The sequence below is a fragment of the Malaya genurostris genome, chromosome 2 (assembly GCF_030247185.1).
Source record: "Malaya genurostris strain Urasoe2022 chromosome 2, Malgen_1.1, whole genome shotgun sequence".
Classification (NCBI taxonomy): domain Eukaryota; kingdom Metazoa; phylum Arthropoda; class Insecta; order Diptera; family Culicidae; genus Malaya; species Malaya genurostris.
In genome coordinates, this window is record NC_080571.1 from 351,594,779 (window position 1) to 351,618,007 (window position 23,229).

The following is a 23,229-nucleotide window of genomic DNA, read 5'->3' on the forward strand; positions in this document are numbered from 1 at the left end:
CGAGTTGATAATGTGGATTCAGAAAAAATGCAATGCAAATCTAGCCTGCTTTGATCTTCTGCGAACAAGTGATTGGACAAAACCGCAGCCATGTTTGCCGTGAATTTTTTTTGATGGTTGACCTTTAATTAATCAACTACCAGAGCCAGTGGAAGAATAAAAAAACATGGATTGCTGCGATTTGTTTTGTTTCTTTTTGCTTTTTTTTTGTTTTTTTTTCTGGCGAAACGTAACATGTCATGTTACTACCAAATATATAGCGTATACGAGGTGTATGTATGCCAACAAAATATATCAGCTTGTTTGTACAGCGCTTCAATCGAATACAGATATTTGTTTAAAATGTACTTGTTTGCATTCAACTATCAGTAACAACGAAACTTCTCTCACTATACTAAACAATGGGATAATACTAACTGGTTCTTATATAGGGGTTATATATGTGTGACACAGAAAACGCATTGGAAGGGTTATTATAGTATAGGAACAGCAAACTTATTCCGTGTGCCTAATGACAACAATTACAATACTTATGGGATGGCAGCATGGATATATCAATTAATATCAACTAGAGGTGGTGCAAGCATCTTTTATTTAGGTATCGGTTAGAGGCAATAAGTTGTTTTAGTTGTTATTGTCTTTTTTTTTTTTGAAATTTTGGCACACCAGAGTGTGGATCTCGATCGATCGAGATGACAATGACAGGCCAAAATGATTCTCACCAGGAAAATAGCAGTTTCCGGAATTAGCATTACTTCTATAGCAAAATTTGGTTGGTCGTTGTGTGATCAAACGTGACTCGCACAAAAGTCACAAAGAGTCTTATGCCGTGAATTTCTCTAAATAATTTAGGGCAATCTTCAATCAGATTCTATGGATTTTGGCATTTTATCCAGTCATTCGATCTCCCATGATGTAACTGTCCGAGTTGTAACACTTGTGGTTTTGTCAGCTTTCACCTGATACGAACTATTCAGTTGATTGTTTGCTTATCTTTCGGCGATGATTTAGTTTAAGTGTAGTCATAAAATTTGCAAAAGCTATCCGACTTGAAAATTTTGTTTCAGGAAAACACCCAGCTCAAATGAAATCTTTAAAAAATAACGATGGTCTGAAATTAAACAACGTCTTCAAACAAAGGATGAGCAACGTATGAATATTATGATTTTTTTTTTGTTTGGTTCGAAAAAAGTATCTGAAATGTTATCGTGGTTCTGTTACCGCAGAAGTTATACCTAAGATCGTGATGGCGAAACATTTGTGCGTCGACCCTTTCTCTCCGTGTTCGCTGTTTGGTGTTAAGTTTTATGCCATCTAACTTCCGCCAGGATTTTGGTATCACAAACATGTTTCTATTATGTTGGATCCGAAGACGTTTTTGGTACAATATTAAACATTTTATTTTGAAACACAACATAATAAAAAATAATGCGAGAAAGACTTCGTTTGACTCTGGAAGAGAAATGTTAACCATTCAGAAAGGGCCATTCGCCGCTTTCTGATTTCTGCGGTGTTGCAAATTGAACCCATGTAGGCTGCGTGAAAAGCGTTGGTCTTACCCATCACGCTGCGACCGTTCTCTTATCATATACATAGACCGTACGTTAAAAAAATACCGTAAATCAATACTGGTAAAATATTCGTAAAATGAATTCCATTGAAAAAATGGCAAAAATCCCAGTATCCGTTTTGTTTAAGATGTTCCAAAACTCGGACAATGCTAACAGTTTTCTACTGTCAACAGTTTCTATCAACAACGATCATATTTCCACCAAAGATAAACTAAAGATTACAATGTTCCATACGAAAAATGTTGGGTCAGTAATCGTGAACCGGTGTATTAAATATAAACTTGAAATAGAGTGGTCTTCGATTTTTCATGTACCCCTCGATGAACTCTAGTCTAGTCGCTCGATGCGCCGTAACTATGACAATGTTCTAACAATCTCACATAAACTTCAGCTACTCTTTAAACTGACTTCAAGTAAGGGTGATGTCAGAGTGAGCGCGGAACGCGGGTCGAAGCGAAGCGATTCGATGCGATGTACTGTTTGCGCTTCGTATTTACTGTGACTGGTTTACTTTGATCAAATGCAACTAGCTCGCACGCACTCCTCGACGCTTCGCGTGACGCTTTCACTCTGACAGCAACCTAAAAGTGATTCATTAGATTTATTTACCATAGTATTTGAAAATGTGACGCAGTTCGAGTAGCATTAGGAGCAACAGGGCCATTAAACTTTCGGTGCAAAACTATATCGATGGTATTCAAGCAGCGCTTTTCTTTGTTTTATCGACGCTTATCGATGAGGGGCAATAAAAGTACACTTAATAAGTTTTATGGTTCACGATTACTAAACCAGTATATCTTAATGATTTGTATGGGAACTAGTAATTTTAAGTTCATTTTTTGATAAACATACTAAAACGAAAGTAAAACACCATGGCAAGAAAACAAGTTTGGATGGAAGTAAACATATGTCAACATATGTTAGTAATGACTCGTGATAAAATAAATTAAAATGATTCTTTTTAATAATTCTAATTGTTTGTTATTTTAAATTTAAGGGAATCTCTTTCTTATTAATGTCGTTTTCTCTTGATGCCAAACCTAATCCAGTTTCCACCCTAACCGTTGTCAAACCGTTTGTTTGAAGCCAGTTTCGAAACTAGTTTCAATGTCATTGAACTGAAAATCCGGTCAGTTTTGAACCAGGCTCTTAGGTATATCGGGTATGCTCTCACCCCCGTTGCTAAGTGCGAACCCAACACAGTTGCGTGAAAAGTGTTTGTTTGATGAAACTACCCTGAGTCAGTTTCAGTTTTATCAAGCGAAAACGACATAAAACTTAAGGTATATCTAAATAAACATTGCCATAGTTACGGCGTGTGTAGGCGCTAGTTGATTTGATTCAAATAATAATTGAACTGAAACTGACAGTGATCCAAATTGATCGAGGGGTCCCCTATTTGAGTCAGCGTTGCCAGATCGTGCGTACTGAATTTTCGTATTCCATCTTGTGTCGCAGTGGTGGCAGAGGAGGAAAAATCTGTATAAATCCGTATAACTTATTTTACATCTATTATCATTTTCAAATCAATTGTTGCGTAATTTATGCAAGGGTGTTTTTTTGGTTTTTGAAGAATTTTTTTAAATACGAAAAAATTACAGGGTTGTGAACGATACACGACCGATCATGGTGACATTGAATTGCAATTTCACAACTCTCCCATTAACAGATTTAAATTTGAAAAATAGGCAAATAATTGTGGAACAACCAGTGAAGGCATATTTCCAAATTTACAAAACAATTAACAAAGATTTCTTATCCACTATTCATTACTTCTGCGATTTGGTCTCAATTTTTCTTTTATTTGTTTTCAGGATACACAGAAAGAAAAGATAAAACTTACACGGCAGGTAAACCGATAGTACTATGAAATAGACATCAGTTGAAACGAAAATCTGATTTTAAACCGTGATTGATGTAAAATTACATTAATATTCATTTAGTTTTTCATTGAACAAGACTGTATATTTACAAACCGCTTTGTTTTGTAATGTAACTTTCCATTCAATCGCATGCTCCAAATATGTGCATGAAAATAAATGTAAATTCACAAAATATTTTTATCTGTGTATAATTAGATCAATTTTATGGCAGTTTTCGTTGTTAAAGCGCATCATAATATTAAAAGGATTATTATTATTGTCTTATATTTTTTCCGAGAACATTTGACGACTTCTAAGAGGCGGCTAGGAGCATGAATTGTTAGTCGTGAAAGCAATAATTCAGTACTTGTTAAAAAAACAATGTCGTTGATAAAATAAAGCAGTAGCTTTGCGGTGTTCTTCGAGTGTTTGTAAGTTTATGAGCATGCAACGAGCCTCATATGATTGAAGAGGAAATGTAGCCCAGTTGAGTTTACGAAACGCATACAGTAGAAATTGTTTTTTGGATAGATTCGATGCGTTCTTCGTGTACGGAAGTACATGGGTTCCATACTATGTAGTATCCCAAATTTGGCATAAGTTGTATATAATAATTTTATTGTGTATAAGTGCTTAAATTTATGACTGAAACGTTTAATGAAGCCTAACCTACTATTTGCTTTGACAAATGTACTATAATGCTCCACGAAAGTAAGTTTTGAGTCTAAAATTACGCCTAGGCAGTGATGCCAACCCTACGGATTTATCCGCAGATCTACGGATTTCTGCCTTTTCTACGGATCTACGGATGAACCTCTTGAAATCTACGGATTTTGCATTATTTCTAAAGATATCTACGGGAAATAATTAAATCTGGGGGTTTTATTCTGAAAACAGCCAATGATCCATTTGTCAAAATTCACTTTAAAGAAAGATTCTGGATGACTTGGCGCTCACTGGTAGTCAGTTTTTACAGTAATTGAAAACAAAATGTTTTATCTTTCGTCTGACTGATTTCAACACTTCAGAAATTACTCTTAAAAGTAAATGTTGACAAATGACTTATTTACCATTCTCCGGAAAAACACTTAAAATATTATTACATCATCTCCATAATTATTGTTGGCCTGTCAAGTTATATAAGTAATCTATTCGCCACCGATCACTCATTTCTGGAAGCCTGTCTTTATGGCTCAGAGCCCCATTTTACGTGCGGGGTCAATAAACGACATAAAAATAATTTTATGCAAATATATGAGTATGAGTACACTTAAAACCAAATCTACGGATTTCACCTCAGGAAAAAGTGGCATCACTGAGCCTAGATCTCTAATAATTTTACAGTTTTCTACTGATTGGGTTCGTAAATATTTTTTTATAGAAGAAGACATGGTTTTTTCACTAAATGATATTGAACTAAAGCTAATTTTAGGAAGTTAGAGCCTTCAGTTATCAATATATAATCCTAAATTGTTCATTTTTATGAAAAAGAAGTATCTATAATTTTCTTTATAACACAACTTTAAATCAATTAATTTTTAAATTACAATATTCAAGTAGTGCTTTCGAATCAAGTTAAATGTGGCAAATCCATCAACAAATCACCGAGATACAAACGCGCTAAATTAGGTACGAAAAATCTATCGCCGATAGTTCTAAATTGGCCTGCTAGTTACTGGAGAATCAACAGCTGATCGGTGTTCAATATACCCAAGCGATGTGCAGCAGACGGAAAATGGTATCCATACACCGCGTAAAAGTGACTATCCAGCGAGCGATGTAACTCTGTTTTGTCACCCATTCACTAGATGAGCTACATATTTCGTTCGCAGGCAGCCAGTGACAAAAGTGACTAAAGGATAGCATCATTATGGCTTGCTGTGATTGGCTCGTGGGTGCATTCTTGAATTTCAAGAGTTATTTAGTTCTACTGAGTTCAACTTGTGCATGTTTTTAATGAGTGAAATTTGTCGGCCAGAATCTGCCCGATTGTCCAACCGATTGATCACGCTCCTCTATCATCATATTATGGAAAAACAGACTTCCTTTAAAATCCGTATATCTGGTAACCCTGATTTGAGTATCTACTCTAGTTATAAGAATTTCTTGAGCTTAAAGCTTTGCAGTTATTCAACTCTGAGTGTTTTTGAAGAATTCAAATGAACACTCAAGTTTCGAAAGTAACACGATTATATCGTCATTTGAGCTAGCAAGTATCATTATTTGTTATATGATTAAGAAAGTAATGTGATCAAACATGATTTTTTGCATGTTCAGAACTGTGAATCTGTTAAGTAAGAACGTGATCACGTTTTTTTCCGGGGATTTGTGCCTTACCGTGAGCGTTCATCATTTTCCTGGCGGAAAAGAGAGGAACGAAATGTGGTATTATGAAAGGGGTAGAGTTACAGGACGGCACAACATACAGTAGACAATTTAAAACTTACAAGAAGTATAAAACCACCTGCGATGTGTCCGTGATTTAAAAAATTAGGTATTAAAAGGTGATTTTTTGCTGGTATCTTTTCGATAACACTGTTTTTGACAGACCACGCGTTCATCGTGTCCTTTGTTATTCAGTTTGCTCTGTAATTTAATCATGAATCGACTTACGAACGAATAAGGCTTGCAATTATTGAATTTTGCTTTCAGAATTCATACTCGACTATCCACTTTTTTTTATCGAAAAATTGTGTTCAGCGACGAAGCGAATGCATCAACAAGCAAAATTGTCACATCTGGAGTGGAGATCAGTAAGAAGCATCCCAAAAAAGTCACTGTTTGGTATGGACGACGATGGGCGGAACGTCACTGTGAATGTGTGATGAGAGACGATTGGAACAAATGGAACAATTGGATATGCCTGGAATGTGGTTTCAACAAGACGGTGCCACATCCCACACGGCACGCGAAACAATCACCATCTTTAGCCTGTCGGTAGGTGAGATACGAGAAGCTTTTGAGTTTTTCCGAAAATTTCGAAGGATTGTTTGCAGCTAGAGCAAGAAGATTATCCAGAAAACAGGTGCAAGAATTTAACGGTTTGCTGGAAGCGATAATCAAGAAGTACGTCCTTGAAAACAAGCCACAAAATTTATTTAACTGCGATGAATCTAGGATCCAACTAATTAATAGTAACAACAAAATTGTAACTCCTAAAGGATCGAGAACCATTTACCAAGTGACCACTGGAGAAGAGAAACCATCAGTTCAAAGATGGTCTTTCTCCTGGTGCAATAGTATTCACGAATCAACAATCATATTATATAAAAAACGTCATTGTTCTTGAAATGGTTTGAAGAAATTTTCATCCCGCGGAAACCTCAAAATCACACATTCTCCCAAATAGAAATATCACCAAAAATTAATGTAAAAATGTAAGACACTTCAGTTATGCCAAAATAGAGCACCGATCGTCATCCCATCCTTTGAGTCAATGCACTAAACACTCTCTAATCGCTTAGACATAATAGACGTTTTCTCTTCCAGATGTGGTGTTTGCTTCCGGTAATCGATAAAAAAAGATCACTAACCAGAATTGGCACTTAACACAATGTTGAGTTTTTCTTATAGAGTTGTTTATTCGGTAGAGTAGAATATATTTTCCATTTGTATTGTGGTCAAGTAACCAAAAATTCGTTTAAAAACAAATTTGGTTTAAGCAGCATACGAAGCATTCTGAACAGCTTGTTTTTAAGCATTTTCCCATAACATAGAAGCAGTTCGTTTGTACAGCTTTTTAGCAGCGAGAAAGTTTTCTCAGAACTTTTCCTGTACGTTCAAGTTGCCAAAAAGTGTCACGCGTACTTTAGAGCTCTAATAAAGAGAATATTTTTCAGGTACTGTGGAGCTTTTGATTGCTTGGAGAATTTTATATTGATCTTACAAATTTGAACATTTTTCACTGAATATGAAATATAAAATGGCAGTCTCAATCTATGGTAATCATCTTGAACAATGATCTAATTGCCACTAAATATGTGCGCTTAGTGTAATCCAAATCATTCGATAGCAAAAGGCCAAAAAATCTCTTAGGTTGACCTTAGTGCTTCCACAGCACAATCTTTTCATTTCAAAAATTTTTTCACGCTCACAAAGACCAATGTTATTCAACTGACTTCATTACACACAATCCATCAACTGGTGAACAATATCAGAATTTTTTACTTTGCCAACAGCGGTATTTCTTTCCGCCAGTCATTTAGTAAGCAGTAATTTTCATACCCAATTAAGCACGTGGCTCGAAATGAAGAATCACATGGATCAAGTATGCATGTGAAATATCCACACAAAACAACTCGTTGCGCGCCAAATAATTTTTTCAACGATTGTAGTATTCTTTCCTTCGACGGCCGAACACGGCATTGATTTTGAAATGGTTCGAAGAAATTTTCAACCTCAAAATCATAATATATTATTCTTGGATGGACATTGCAGTTACAGCTTGTCTATCGAATTGATTAAATGTACTGTAAGAAATCAGGTTTCTCTGTTATGTTGACCATCTCACACAACTCATGTTCTCCAGTCACTGGACGAGGCTTTTTTTTTGGTCCTTTCTAGGCATTTTCAAGGTTGCTACAAATACATGGGATACTCAAAATATTGGACGAACTGTCTGCTTCGTTGTTCCAAATGCAAAGCCAGGTTCAATGTCACTTGCTCTCAATGTTCAACAATGCTTGTATAGAATGCGGAAGAAAAATTTTTAAACGACCTTCATGGCTTGAAAAAACAACGATTTTCATTTCTAATTTTCCTTGTTCTGTAAAAAACAATTTGTACGAAATTCAACGAATCAATCATGAAAAATCAAAAAAAAATTAATTTGATGCACGCGAACGGCCATCTACCCCAGGAAAATCCAAAATCAACGAATTTGAGCTTTTTCAATTTTTAATAGTTTTAAAAGTTGAATAGATAATTATCGAAAGCAATATAAGCATGATCGATGAAAAATTGAATTGGATTGCATGGATTTTCCAATGAATAAGACTGTATATTTCAAAAAATGCTTAGAACTGTATAGTAACTTTCCATTCAATTGCCTGTTTCAAATATGTGTGAATGCATGAAAATTAATGTTAATTCACAAAATACTTTTATTTATGTATATGAAAATTATTAAACTAGAATATCCCAACGATGTTTGAAAGTAGTTTACGTATTTTTTACACTCATATGTAAAGTGCAAAAAGCAATGTTATTTGAATTGGATAATTTTTTTTCATAAATACGTTTATTTCTTAAGGCAGTTTACATAAGTTTTTCTTCGCCGTAGCATCACTTTTACATAATATTATTATCCTAATTTAATTCTAACATAGTCACAACGTTTTGCATTTATTAAAACATATTCTCTTATTACTTAAATATCATCTTAGGTAACTCGTCATTAATTATGAAATCTACTCGGAAATATTATTTGAACCAAACGATTAACTTCTATAAATTATAAAATAAGCTGTTTTATTCAGACATTTTGTTAATAATTTCATAAACTGTTTCGAGTTTGTTTGTATCATTACATTATTTTTATTCTAATTTAGCTATTGGTTGAACTCATGGACGCAGCTGGGATCAGAACTAAGTCTTGAAGGGGGCCTTTATTAAATTGAAACTCCAGTTTTCTTTATGAAATGATAAATAAGTTTCATGTATGAAAGGTCACGACAAGCAAGAATGTCTCGAACTGGGATATTGGATAGTCTACCTTGGGTACGCAAAGAATTTATTAGTTGAGATCTGACATCACGATACTCCACGCATGTCCAAACGACATGATCAATATCTCGATAACCTTCGCCACAAGCACAATGATTAGTCTCGGAGAGCCCAATTCGAAGGAGATGTGCATCTAACGTGTAGTGATTGGACATGAGTCTGGACATCACACGAATGAAATCTCTACTCACATCCAGTCCCCTGAACCATGCCTTTGTCGATATTTTCGGAATAATTGAGTGCATCCACCGACCCAGATCATCTTTATCCCAAGAAGCTTGCCACCTGGCAAGTGTTCTTTGGCGAGACGAGCTATAGAATTCGTTGAAAGCAATTGGTCTCTCATAAATTTCACCCTCAATAGCACCACGTTTGGCTAAAATATCGGCTCTTTCATTGCCAGGAATGGAGCAATGAGCCGGGACCCAGACTATAGTGATTAGATAATTATTGTTCAATATGTCGTTCAGGCACTGTTTTATTTTGCCCAGGAAAAACGGTTCAGTCTTGCCAGTCATGTTTGAGCGAATGGCTTCAATTGCACTCAGACTATCTGTGAAGAGGAAATAATGGTTTGGAATTAATGTGACGATTACACTCAAACTATAATGAACTGCTGCTAGCTCTGCTATATAAACAGATGCAGGTTCTTGAAGCCTAAATGAGGCCGAAACATTATTGTTGAACATACCAAACCCTGTCGCTTCTTCAATTCGCGATCCATCCGTGTAAAACATTTTCTCAGAGTCAATATGCCTGAACTTACTTGAAAATATTTTTGGGATTTCCGTCGAACGTAGATGATCCGGGATTCCACGCACTTCGCGCTGCATGGATGTATCGAAAAATAAAGTTGAGTCAGGGACATTTAGGAGGCTGACACGGATAGGAATATATCTTGAAGGGTTGATTTCCTGTGACATATGGTTAAAATATACTGTCATGAATTTTGTTTGAGATCGAAGCTCGACTAGTCGTTCGAAATTATTAATTACCATGGGATTCAGCACCTCACATCTTATTAGCAAGCGTGATGAAAGCTCCCAAAATCGATCTTTTAATGGAAGAACTCCCGCCAGAACTTCAAGACTCATTGTATGTGTCGAATGCATGCAGCCTAAAGCAATTCGCAAACAACGGTACTGAATTCGCTCCAGTTTGATAATATGAGAGTTTGCAGCGGAACGAAAGCAAACGCATCCATATTCCATCACTGAAAGTATCGTTGTTTGATACAATTTTATTAGATCTTGCGGATGAGCACCCCACCAAGATCCTGTTATTGTTCGAAGAAAATTTACTCTTTGTTGGCATTTTGTTATCAGAAACCTAATGTGTCCTCCCCACGTGCATTTGGAATCGAACCACACCCCGAGGTATTTAAAAGTTAAAACCTGTTGGATCATTCTTCCCATCATATGGAGCTGAAGCTGCGCGGGATCATGCTTTCTTGAAAAGACGACTAACTCTGTTTTCTCCGCAGAGAATTCGATACCAAGATGAACAGCCCAATCGGAAAAGTTATCTAAGGTATCTTGCAATGGTTTATGCAGATCAATAGCTTTGGGTCCAGTAACTGAAACTACGCCATCATCTGCCAATTGTCTTAGTGTACATGGGGTTACTAGACAGCTGTCAATGTCATTTACGTAAAAATTATAGAGGAGCGGACTGAGGCATGAGCCTTGCGGGAGACCCATGTAACTATTTCTGAGTGTTGCCAAATCGCCATGTGAAAAATGCATGTGTTTCTCTGACAAAAGGTTGTGCAAATAATTATTTATAACCGCTGGGAGTCCGTTTTGGTGAAGCTTGTCTGAAAGAACATCAATGGAAACTGAATCAAATGCTCCTTTAATGTCTAAAAATACAGATGCCATTTGTAGCTTTTGAGCGAAGGCAATTTGGATGTCAGACGGAAGTAATGCAAGGCAATCATTCGTCCCTTTATTTCTACGGAAGCCAAACTGAGTATCTGACAACAAACCGTTCGTCTCGACCCAAGTGTCGAGACGTCGTAGAATAATTTTTTCGAACAATTTTCTGATGCAGGACAACATCGCAATGGGTCTATATGAGTTGTGATTGGAAGCTGGTTTCTCCGGTTTTTGAATGGCGATAACTTTCACTTGTCTCCAGTCAGGTGGAACAATATTTTGCTCAAGAAACTTGTTGAACAATTCCAACAAACGTCTTTTTGCGAGGTTGGGCAGATTCTTCACCAAGTTGAATTTAATTCTGTCCAACCCTGGAGCGTTATTGTTACAAGACAAGAGTGCTATAGAAAATTCCATCATTGAAAATGGGTTATTAATAAAACCATTATTTGGAGGAGATTCCCGTATAATGCTCTGCGTAGGAACAGAATCTGGGCAAACTTTCCTAGCAAAGTCAAATATCCATCGGTTCGAGTATTCATCACTCTCATTGCCCACGTTACGATTCCTCATTCGTCTGGCCGTGTTCCAAAGAGTGCTCATTGAGGTATCTCTTGACAAACCTTCGACAAAATGTCTCCAATAGCTACATTTTTTGGCTCGAAGTATGCTCTTGTACTTGGTTTCTAAAACCATAAGTTTTTCAAAATTCTGAGGAGTTCCTCCTCCCCGTTTTAGAAACGTCTTGCAAGCATTTTGTTTTGCGAGTTTAGCCTCTGAGCACTCTTTGTCCCACCAGGGGTTGGGAGGCCTTCTGTTAGTCGTTGGCCCAGGAAAGCGTTTAGTTTGGGATTGTTCTGCTGCCTCCAGAATCGAACAAATGAGGAAGTCATATTCTTCAAGTGGAGGGAGCTCTTCCATTGAATTCAAAATACTAGAGATACTACTTTGGTATTTAATCCAGTCGATATTTTTTGTCAAATCATATGGAATACTAGCGGAAGTAGCAATGCAATTGCTACTGCTAATTGAGATGATGATTGGTAAATGATCGCTACCGTGTAAATCAGGCAGTATTTTCCAGGTGCAATCTAGTCGAATTGATGTTGAGCAAAGAGATAGATCTAATGCACTTGGGCGTGCCGGAGGTCTTGGGATCCGTGTCATGCTACCCATATTTAATACCGTCATGCTAAAATTGTCACAAATGTTTTGTATTAAAGATGATCTGCTATCATTGTAAACGGAACCCCACATCATTCCGTGCGAATTTAAATCCCCCAGAATCAATCGTGGTGCAGGAAGGGCTTCAACCATTTCATTAAGCTGTTGCTGTCCAACTTGTGCTTTTGGAGGAATATAAACCGAAGCTATGCAAATATCTTTGCCTTTAATGTTTATTTGGCAAGCAACAACTTCTATACTAGAAGTTGAAGGGATGTTTAATCTATAAAAGGAATAGCATTTCTTAATTCCCAAAAGCACTCCACCATACGGAGAGTCTCTATCGAGACGTATAATGTTAAAATCATTAAAATTTAAAGCTATGTTTGAAGTAAGCCATGTTTCGCATAAAGCAAATACATCACATTTTTGACTATGCAATAATATTTTAAATGAATCAAGTTTTGGCATGATGCTTCGACAATTCTACTGCAGGACAGTGATTGTATCATTTGCGACGGGTGATAAATTATCCATCAAAAGATACAAAACCTGAGACAATTGGCCATTGAGCTGATAACTGCTTCAAAAAGGTTCTAGCTATTGGAAGGAATGCCATTAAGAGGGTCTTTAAGGGTTCAGATATATTGAATGCTGAGAAAATCCATTCAACAATTTCCGAAAACTTCAGTAATCCTGTTGGTGGCTGTGAAATAGAGCCCACAGGATTATTACCTTTTTCTGTGCTAGATCCTGGATTGGTTTGTGAATTTGACAAACCAGGAGGCACAGTCTTTGGTTTTGACTTTTTTTGTTTAACACGGGGATCTTTTTTTGAAGATGAAATTTTAGGTGTCTTTTTTGGTAATTTGGAGGAAGACTTCTTTCTCTTAACTGACCCTTGGGTAGTGATAAACAAATTACCTTCACTATTTTCGTCAGAGTCAGAGTCCTCTGGTTCCTCTAGATTTGAAAACCCGATTCGGTTTCCAAAGAGGGGACATCAATGACCGTTTTAAGCATTTCTGCATATGTGCGCTTAGACCGTGCTTTTAAAGAAAGCTTAATTTTGTCTTTGTGCACTTTAAATGCAGTGCATACTGAAATATCATCATGAGGACTATTCCCACAATAAATACATTTTTCAATTTCCTTGTTGCAATCATTATCTTTATGAGGCCCTTCACACTTAATACATTTTGGTTTATTACTACAGTAAGTAGCTGTGTGGCCGAATTTTTTGCAGTTCGTACAATTCATTACATTTGGAACAAAAAGCCGAACAGGGAGGCGAATTTTATCGACATAGACATGGGACGGCAACGCAGACCCGGCAAATGTCACTCGAAACGAGTCTTATGGGCGATAAACTTTTTTTTCCTCTTCATGAACTACTGAGTACAGTTGTTTGCACTCCAGTATTTTCACACCCTCAAGCATAGAGTTCTTGAAACGACCAACACCATGCTTGAGTAAATCATCTACCGAAAGACTCGCTTCGGTAACAACACCGTCAATTTCGACATCTTTGGAGGGTATGTAAACTTTATACTCTTTATTGAAATGTTCCGAAGAGACAATATCATTCGCGTGTTTCAAATTATTTACCACAACACGAATTTTATCGTTATTTACTTTTATGATCTCTTTGATTGAAGAGTATCGTGATGTCAAACCTTTATTAATTTGTAAAATGTTTAATGGCTTTGATATACGTCTAAAAAAGACTATCCAAGGCCCAAAAGAGCTCTCCTGATATTTTTTCGTTCGTGGGGGTATCGGATTCATGCTAGGATTTACGTCCATGGATTCATCCATTACATTAAAATTTTTAACTAAACTTTAAATAAAATTTGAAACCAACACTATACAGTACTCAATCAAAAGGAAAAGAAAAAACTTCTACCTTGAAATTGTTGTCTATCTCCGTTGCACTGCCGTGTAGATCCTCGTTGCTCTAGATGTTCTTGTTGGATGCTAATTGTTGGATGTGATGCTACTGCTACCTGACATCCAGCACCACTCGAATTCCGATTTGCTTTCGTCTTCGCCAGCTGTAACCAGCGCAGGTCACCGGTGTATACCTGCGTGTTGTATGGCAGTGGAAAGACCGAGTTGTCTTGTCTCCTTCTTCCTAGTGCTCCGCACCGATATGCTTCTGCACCGAAGTGCCTTCGCACCGGTGTGCCTTTGCACTCTCCTGCTTCTATGTGCCTTTGCACTCTTCCTCTTCGATGTGCCTTTGCGCTCTCCTGCTCAGCACTTGTGGCTGTATATTGCGGCCTGGGTAGAGTTTGGGAAACGCCTTTTTTTTTTTTTTTTTTTTTTTTAAATAACTATTTATTGGAATATGAGTTAAAATTAAATTATTAAGATTTAAATTGGGTGTTCAGCCACAAGGGGTGACTTTTCAGCCCTGTTATATATATATATGATTTGGTTATTACCATGAAGACATCATTTGCTTCCGCAATTCTGAGATTTTTGTGTAGGGAAAATTCTAAACCTACTTGTATTGTGTAATGGGGAAAAGGAACTTATATACTAACTTACTAACTAATACAGAGAGCGAATCGATTCAATTGAAGATTGCATCGATTTTTGTCGGAATTTGCTTATAATATTATGTGACATTACATCTAATGGTTCTATATTTGTGAGTCTGTGTAACTCATTTGTACTAAACCAGGGAGGACGCTTCAGAATCATTTTCAGAATTTTATTCTGAATCCTTTGAAGCGTTTTCTTCCTGGTGGAACAACAGCTTGACCAAATTGGTACCGCATAAAGCATGGCTGGTCTGAAAATTTGTTTATAAATTAACAATTTGTTTTTTAGACAGAGCTTAGAATTTCTGTTTATAAGAGGATATAAACATTTAATATATTTATTACACTTTGCCTGGATTCCTTCAATGTGATCCTTGAAAGTGAGTTTTTTGTCATACGTTAAACCTAAGTATTTAGCTTGATCAGACCATGTCAATTCCAAGCCATTCAATTTGAGAATGTGATTATTGTTTGGTTTAAGGAAAGAAGCTCTTGGCTTGTGAGGAAAGATAATTAATTGCGTTTTTGCTGCATTTGGTTTAATTTTCCATTTTGACAGATAATCACTGAAAATATTTAAACTTCTTTGTAGGCGACTGCAGATCACTCTTAGATTTCTACCTGTGGCTAACAGACTTGTGTCGTCACAGAATAGCGATTTCTGACAACCAACGGGTAGATTTGGAAGATCAGAAGTGAAAATATTATACAAGATTGGAGCTACACTCGAACCCTGCGGAACACCGGCTCGTAGGGTAGCAATTCAGATTTACGATTCTGATAGCTAACCTGAAGAGTACGATCAGTTAAATAATTTTGAATCATTTTGATCAAATAAATAGGAAACTGGAAATCAGACATTTTTGCTATTAAACCTTTGTGCCAAACACTGTCGAATGCTTTTTCTATGTCTAGAAGAGCAACTCCAGTGGATAACCCAGAAGATTTATTTGTTTTTATCATGTTCGTAACTCTTACAAGTTGATGAGTAGTTGAATGTTCACGGGAAACGCCCTTTGTTGTTTCCTTCACCAGCTTGGCCCAGCACTAGGGTTCTCTTATGCAGCACGATTTTACGTTTTAACGGCTGCTGCCAACAGGTCTCTACCTGTAGTTCAACCGTTGTCGTATTTAACGCGTGTAAACCAACCAGCGTTATTAAACTGTACGCTTCTATACACAACCTTCTCGGTTGAACGGCTATTACTGAATGAGAATTGGATAATATCACCCGGTTTTACCCTACTTGAAATTGAACAAAAAAAAACCGTTACATCGTATCAAGAAACTATTCGCTTTAACCCGGGTAATCTCAAGCCAAAATAATGTTAAAACTTCGCTGGAAATATGATCGTTTTGTTTTTTTGAGAGATTTTGATAAGTTATCAGAATTTCGAGAATGTGCTGCAAATCTTAAGGTTTGATTATTTTCCAATTTTTTTTTTCATGGTAGAGTAAGGGCGAGAAACTAAGCCGATCTGGTGACTGACAGCTAAAGAAAAAATGGAATTATTCGTTACGTATAATTTTATTACCTCCATGAACTCTACAGAGAAAAGAGGGTCTGAAAATCACGTTCTGCCATTAATCAATGCTCAAAAAGACCCTTTACATTATTGGCTAGATTTGGCTAATTGCAACACTTCAGTAGGATCGTGACAACTGAAAAAAAAAACGTTAACTTTCTTACCTAATCCAGCAATTGGGCACCCAAAAAAGATCCTTTCACTTAATAATCGGATGTTCATAAATCGAATCATGACGTAGAAAAAGTTTACGATGTTTGGTATTTTCAACAGAAAAAAAAGGTTTCCTTATGTATATTGTTGAATATAATCAAAGACATCATATTAACAAGATGTCCAGCTCTCACATTTCCCGAACAAATCGTTGGCAACATCCTTTTCTGCGAACATGGCGCCCTCAGGCGAGTCCGCATCGAATCTCGTACATAGAAGTAGGGGAGAGAAATGTCAAATTCGTGCGCACCGAAATAGCAGCACTGCGCTGCAATACAATTGTTCAATGTGATGCCGTGTGATGGCGTTGCTGGACTGAAGATTGATTTCGCTCCAAGCTGACAGGGTCTGTTATAATGTAATGAATGTTTTTATGTTTTTAGACCACACATGATCAGTACATTCCGGAAAAGCATGTTCTAAGTCGCTTCAATAGCCAAGATCGCGACTTACGGTATATCGATATTACGTATGCACGCTCAGTCGTCTTGATTTAAATAGTGAAAACCTTAGTTAGGGGAGACCGGAGCTAGACCGAGGGGCTCAACTGGACACATAATTTACGACTTGAAATTCTTAATTCTATATAATTTTTCTACTTCTTTCACTCATTCAAACTAGAGATCCTATAAATTTGAGCAAACGTTCCTTTTATGTAACAAAACAATCAGTCAAAATCAAACATTAATCGACAATAAAGACTCCAAGTTTCAACATCAATTATTTGGTACTGTAGGGTGTGAACTTTCGAATCAAAACCTATATTCCCGAGCAGGATTATGTTTCACGTAGCACGGTTTCATTTCTTTCGCTCTCATCAAGTTATAATTTGGCACCCTACTGTGTACTTCGTTCTTTGTTTTAGTGTTTATCTTTATAGTTCAATTTAGATTCCAAATTGGGAATTGTAGCTGATAGTATAGACCAATTGAGTGAAAAGCTAGGTGAATGGGTGTTTTATTTTTTCAATTTTCAAGAAATGTCCGGTTTCGCTCCGCAGTCTCTGAAATATTGATTCGCAGCTTTTCACGGAAACTAATGCATTTTTTCAAACCTCAAATTAGAAATTGTAGCTGAAGGTTTGAGCTACACAACGGTATAGCTAGCTTGGGTAAAAACCTAGTTGTATTGGATGCTTTTTTTCAATTTACAAGAAGTGTCCGGTTTAGCCCCAGTCTCCCCTACTCAACACATGGATCATTGAATCAAAAAGTGTTCGAATGTCCAGCCAATGTAATTTAGCATTACACTATACTTTAGGGTTGGCGGTTCAATGCATAGGACGCTGGTCTTATAAGCCAGTCGTCGTATGTTCGAGCCCCGACATGGAAGAATTCTTAGTGTCAGTAGGATCCATAGTACCTAGTCATGCAAAGATTCTGTACGCTAAGAATCGGTCTGTCTGTTGAAACAGAAAGGCCAAATTCCACAAAAGGAATGTAATGCCAAGACTTTGCTTTGCTATACTTTAGACGGGTTACAGTGAATCTTCCCTTCAGCAAGTTATGTTTTTTTTTTCAGGTGAACAACTTTAATTAGGTTGAAGCTGGGGTTAAACAGATAGATATAAAAAAAGTTATGTTATAAGATGTTCCACTCAACTTATCCAGTTATAAGTTAGCTTTTACTCTAGAATAAACCGAAACATCCTTTCTAGTATTTACTCGTAATTCTCATTCCGAAAGTAAGAATATTGTGAAGGATTCGAACAGAGATCCATTTTGTTGCGGTAGAGAAACATCAATAAACAGGAAGTCCTCATATTAGATTTTGAAACGACACGTTTGTTTTTAGATCACATGTTAAGAAAAAACCTCTTTTCCTCAATATTTGGGATTTACTTCGTAAAAAAAAGTTACGTAAATGGAGGTTTGGGTGTAGTAGTTTATCATTTCATTGAAACCGTTTCGCATTCGATGATACATTTCTTTAAAGCGTATACCAATTTCTATTTTAACTGCACGATTGTGTTAATTTACTAAAACAATCCCGTGATAGAGCTGAACTCTAGCATCAAGATATTAAGTGTATCAAACCTTAACAAGCAATGAACAATTTGTTGGATTGAAGCCCATCTGATTGACTAATGCCCAGAAAACGCAGGGTAGATTAATCAAACAAACACTTTTCACGAAACTGTGTTGGTTTTGCACTTAGCAACGGGGGTGTGAGCAAAACCGATATGAGAGTCAGATTCGAAAAAACCCGGATTTTCAGTTCAATGACGTTTAAACTAGGTTTGAAACTGACTTCAAACAAACGGTTTGACAGCAGTTAGGGTGGAAATTGGGTTAGCTTTGAAATTAAGCGAAAACAACATAATGCGCTTCAAGAATCAAGTTGACGTTAACTTTAATGTACAACACATCTTAGTAATCATTGCAATCGAATCAAGTCACTTCAAACAGTAGGATCTGGTGACAAATTTTGCCTACTATTTCATCAAAAGCTTTTTTATACCATTTAATTTAACCTCTAACTATGCATGAAATGATTTCATTTCGAAACAGAGGGAGATTGTATCAACACAGGTTTCAACCTCCCATTAATCGTAAATACAATGAACAATTGTTTCACAGCCTTTGAAAAAGGCTTTGAACTATTTGAACTATTAGTTATCACATTTCCATAAATGTTCATAATCATTTCGATATTAATCTACGGGATTAGCTAACAATTACAACACCAACCAAAAGTACTCTTTCTACAATTGACTTTTTTCTCTCAGCTGGGAGTGTTTTCAGAAGATTTGCTTATTGACCATCGTTGAGACAAATTTCTAATCGGTTCATTAGTTTGCATCTATTGCTTCGTAAGCACTTGCCACAACATCCTGAGTGATAATTGACTACACTTTCATCGATATGATGTAACTTTTGAAAGGTGACCTAAAATAAACCCCCCCTCCCCCTTCCCCTATTGTAAAACACCGAAAACTTTCCCGATCATAGTAAGCTTGCTGTTGTTTTAGGTAAATCACAAACACATAGCACTTTACAAAATTTGCTAATCAAAACAATATGCTAGTATTGTACACGTGGATAAAGTCTACATTCATCTAATGTTTGCAAATTATAAGAAGTAACTCTAAAAATTAGGCTTGTATTTAATCATTTTCCTTTACTTTTTTGGATTGGGGATCATCAGCACTACTACGTTTGGTGGGAGTATGGGTTTACGCGATTTTATGTGTATGATAATCAATCAACACACAGTTCACAGTAATCAGCGTTTTTTTTTTTGGAGTCTGCAGTCTCTTGGCATGGTTTCGTATATTCGCTACTCAATTGCATGTTCCATTTCCGAACTTATGCTGAACTTAAGCTGTGGCTTAGCATGTACATTTACGTCCAAAGTTTGTTGTTTTTTTTTCTTTTGGTATTAGTTTATTATTTTTGCATCGCTAGTGTCTATAGCTGGCACAGTCTACTTCGTTTTCTGTTTTTCAAACTAGCGCAGCATGCGGCTTTGACAAGGCATTAACTTTGATGGGCATTTGTCGTAGAATTCACTCGTCCCAAAATTAACATAGAAACTAATTTAATTGGTATAGCTACGGATTATATGTGATTGTGTAATAGTACATTTAATATATGCGTTAATGGTTTCTGTATTGTACTTTCCAACACGCGGAAGCAGAACTCAAGTCACAAAACAAGACAATTTAAACGGATACAGCTATCTCCAGGAGGGAAAGGGTTATATCAAGTCGCTACATAGTATTATTTTCGTGTCCAATTTTCCAAGTTAGCTAATTCAGATTTGGGTCGTACTTTTAGACAGGTTTATTGGTTCGTACAACACAAATGTTCGCTAAAACTTTAGGTCTTAGGTATAATTTCTCTCGGGGGTCTTTGTTTTCGTTAGATGGATGCTACTGTCTATTGATACTGCACTAAACGAATATAATGTATGTACAAATGTTACTAGTGATTTGTTTTTTTATTAATTACTTGAATTCTGGCTCAATATTTACTTCTACAGTCTACGAATTTGTCGAGAGAGAAAAACAAAACTACCAAACTCGTTTCAAACTCTAGATTAGGAGGATAAAGCGTTTTGTGGAGAAAAAAGCAGTTTTACATCACTATCTACACTATTTTCAACTATTATATCAAATGAACAAACTGTGCAAAACCTTTTTGTACACTGAGAAACAACTCGGGTAAATTGGTGTTAATGTCGACGAAACTAGAACAATGCCACTGAAAACTGTTCGTCCGAATTAGAATACGGAAAAACTCATAAACTGAATACAACAAACACAAGTTTGTGATTTTTTGTACACAATAAAAAATGCATATCTATATTACAAAGGGGCCTAAACAAAGTAGGCTGATTCGGGTGACAGAAGCCAAATCATACGGATAATAAAAGTACTGGAACGAAAGCTGTTTACCCAAAATCATAATCGTTTCTAGTGTTTTTGCTACATCTAAAAGCACAATCGTAAAACTAATATTTCAGTATGCTTGCTGCTACAAAACACTACATAGAAAAAAAGTTCGACCAACTGAAAGTGATTGTAAAAAAAACTGTAGTCAATGAGTTTTTTTTTCTTGTGAAAAAATTGTTTGTACCCTTTTGATTGGCCGGTGTGTGTAAAATAATTGTTCGATCTAAGCAGTCCACGGGGAAAGCAAAACCGATTCTGGTGTGGGTTCTGATTCGGGTAGAAGAAGCATGAACGGAAAACTGTGCATGTTTGTGTGTCAATTAATGAGATAAATTTGTTAAAGAATTTCAATCATGTGATTTGTTTTCTATTTCCCCGGAAACGAACAAAATCTGATGCAAATGTTAACCAACTCAACTACGTTAACAAGCTAAACATTGTTTACTCTAAGTAAATTGACGAAAAAAACGTTTTTTGGTGTAGGAGCGCCAATACTTTCTGGTTTCTATTCATACTGATACTGAATAACCAAGAACTGAACATAACGAATCTTGGACAACTGTTAAGTAACTTTTGGATGCCTTAAACAATTCGAAAGAAGTGAAAAAAAAACTTTTGTAACGCATAGAATGGATGATCTTTTTCCAATTTTTTAGTTGTATGCATAAGAAGAGTACAAACTTTTTTAGAATTAAGTAGAAAAAAAAGTATATTGTAGTAGTAACAAGCTAACCTTGATTTTAGGAATGTTTTTCACTTCACAACCTGTTAGCAACTAGTGAGATGGGGGAAGTCCGCTCAAAAAAATGCAGTGAAACATTCGTTTCACCATTGAAATGGGAAAAAAGTTTTCAGTGTGTGCGGTACATGTTTGATATTACTAAATTTGGCTGTTGAGTTATTTCTTTTTTTTTTGTTGTTGTTTGTGGTTTTTGTAGTTATTGATTGTTAATTTTTTTTGTTTACAATGAAAACAAAATAAAACCAAATTAAAAATAATCCTTTTCAATTAATAGACAATCCACAGCAATTCGCTATAGTCATTTGCAGTAAATACGGTTGTACAAAATTACATAAAAGCTATACAAAAAAGCCAATACAGTCAAACAATATACAGCGGCACTTTAACTTGGGTAATGTAGACTTTAAAATATGTTTCCTTATGAAAACGATACTTACGTGTAATGGTTTAATCGATTTTTAAGTTTGTTTTGAAGCAGTTACATGCATATAAAATATTTTTAGATATATTTTTTTGATGAAGACACAACCATTCACAGGCGTAAGCACAGCAGAGAAAAATTTGAGGAAAAAGAAAAAAATAACTTACGTCAATTAAATTAGTTTTGGAAAACAAAGTAATGTCGGACCACGATGAGGAAACTAAACGGTACAAGTTTTTTTTTTTCTGTGACGAATGAATTGTGATTTTATCGTGTTCGAGAATGGGAGGTGGGTTGGGCAGGTGTATGTGTATATGAGTGAGTTTTCAAATGATCTACTAAATAATATACCTTCAATTCATTGCCCATGGTCCGGTGTGAGTAAACGTATACCATAACGGCTTCACAGAAAGTTCCCCACACTAGAATGATGATACCGTTCGCACTTGTAACGTTCGCCAACTATCGATCTTTCAAGTTTCAAGAAGTAAAAATCACATTGAACCACACACAGAAAAATCCCAGTAGTTTACATCAACAAAACGATTAGTTGCTCATCATTCCAAAAAAAATAGTTGTTTCAAACCAAGATATCGCAGATTCAAAAAAATATGCTCACATTAAACTAGAATATAATTTTTATTATTTTTACGTTTCGTCTTTGACTCATCAGTGCAGAGCAGTTCAAATTGAACTGCTTAGTGCTAAACTCGGCAGTTCAATTTGAACCGCTAAGCAGAACTAAAGTTTCTGCTACTTACAGAACACTTTTTGTTTTGCAAAGGAATGCAATGTCTTTTCTGACGTGCCGAACGAAAACGTGTTTTCGACTATTTTTGGCCAATGCAGGTATGGTCATTTAGGGGTCACGTCAGAAAAGACATTGCACTCCGTTGCAATACAAAAAGTGTTCTGTAAGTAGCAGAAACTTTACGTCTGCTTAGTTCTAATTGAACTGCCGAGTTCGCACTAAGCAGTTCAATTTGAACTGCTCTGCACTGATGAGTCAAAGACGAAACGTAAAATTAATAAAAACGGTTATATGCCCAAGCACAAAATTTGGCTAACCCCTGAATGATAGTATATAGTTCCAAACAAATGTTGGTTGTTTCAAACAATATTGGTTGAATTGAACCAGAATTGTTGTCAAATTATTCAGAATTCATTAGACATTATTTAGAATT

The 23,229-nt window shown here is 36.1% G+C and overlaps 1 protein-coding gene across 3 annotated transcripts in view; it reads right to left on the bottom strand.

Moving 5' to 3' along the window:
- The window catches only part of LOC131432141 (synaptotagmin 1), a 74,196-nt gene that overhangs the window by 20,781 nt on the left and 30,186 nt on the right, over positions 1-23,229 (bottom strand). The window lies entirely within an intron of this gene.